This window comes from Nannospalax galili, unplaced genomic scaffold (assembly GCF_000622305.1).
Source record: "Nannospalax galili isolate Female #2095 unplaced genomic scaffold, S.galili_v1.0 scaffold128, whole genome shotgun sequence".
NCBI lineage: Eukaryota > Metazoa > Chordata > Mammalia > Rodentia > Spalacidae > Nannospalax > Nannospalax galili.
In genome coordinates, this window is record NW_008360322.1 from 2,411,621 (window position 1) to 2,412,944 (window position 1,324).

The window sequence follows — 1,324 nt, forward strand, 5'->3', positions numbered from 1 at the left end:
GTAAATTCAGAATACTTTGAAGTATTCTGCTATCAATTTAAAAGTCTACAATGGTTTAAGATTTTTCTGTCACTATGTCTGACACAAATTCTCTAGCCAACTGAAAAAATGTCTAATTTTATTGAAACATGAAACCTAGGACTGGGGCAATAGCTCAGCAATTAAGAGCACTGGCTGCACTTGCAGAGGACCCAGGCTCAGTTTCCAGCACCCACATGTTGGCTAACAACAGTCCTTAACTCCAATTCTAGGGGATCCAATGCCTCCATGGTCAATTCCAGGGGATCTGGCCTCCATGGGCATTGAATGACATGGGTGCCCTAACATGTAGGGAAAACAGTCATACACATTAAAAATAAATAAAATAAATAAATAAAATTTAAAACCATAGCATATACTATGTACTTAAGAGACAATACGTACTTCAGGAAAATGAATGGCTGAATAGAGAAAATAGCTATTTAGATTAGGCCTGCTGATTGGGCAATTTAATAATTTGTACTAAAAATTAAAGCAAAAAAAGTCATAAAAATGGTGTATAAATTGCTGTTCTCAGCAATTTCACCAGTGTTCTCTGATTTTCTGCGTTTTGAGTGGAATACCTAATGACAAAACAGTTACTCTGTGATTAAAAACAGAAACTCAGAGACATCATGAAAGTATGGGGTTCCTCATGCTCCCCCTCTCCCCACCCCCCAGCCTCACTCCCTTGCTTCTTAGTATTTAGCCAACGTGCTGTTTGAGTGATAGTATATGTGATTTAAGTTTTTTTTTTGATTTTGGTTTTGGTTTTTGAGACAGGGTCTCCTTGTAGCTCTAGGTCCAGAACTTGCTATGCAAACCAGCTGTGCTCAATCTCAAAGAGACCCACTTGCCTCTGCCTCCTGAGTGCTTGGTTACTGAAATACTTTTTTATGAGGTCTTCTCTCTCTTAACTTCTCCCCACTCCATCTCATACCATGCCAATCTTTTTTCTGCACAGAAGCCCCACTGATACTTTTGAAACATTAAACTCACTACTTTTCTGCATAAACCTCTGCATGGCTGCCCATTTCCCTTAAACACCAAAATTTTTGTAATCACCTTACATATTCTGAGCCCTCATTATCAGTCACCTTTATCCTCTACTTTATTGTTTCTTTTTCAAAAGACTTTTATATTTTGAAAATTTAAATATAAGCACCGTATTTACATCACCCCCATCTCCCTCTTCCAATTCCTCCCATGCTCCCCACTACCTCTCAACTTTGTCACCTTTTCCCTGATTATCGTTACAGAGAGAGGGAGACAGAGAGAGAGAGAGAGAGAGAGAGAGAGAGAGAGA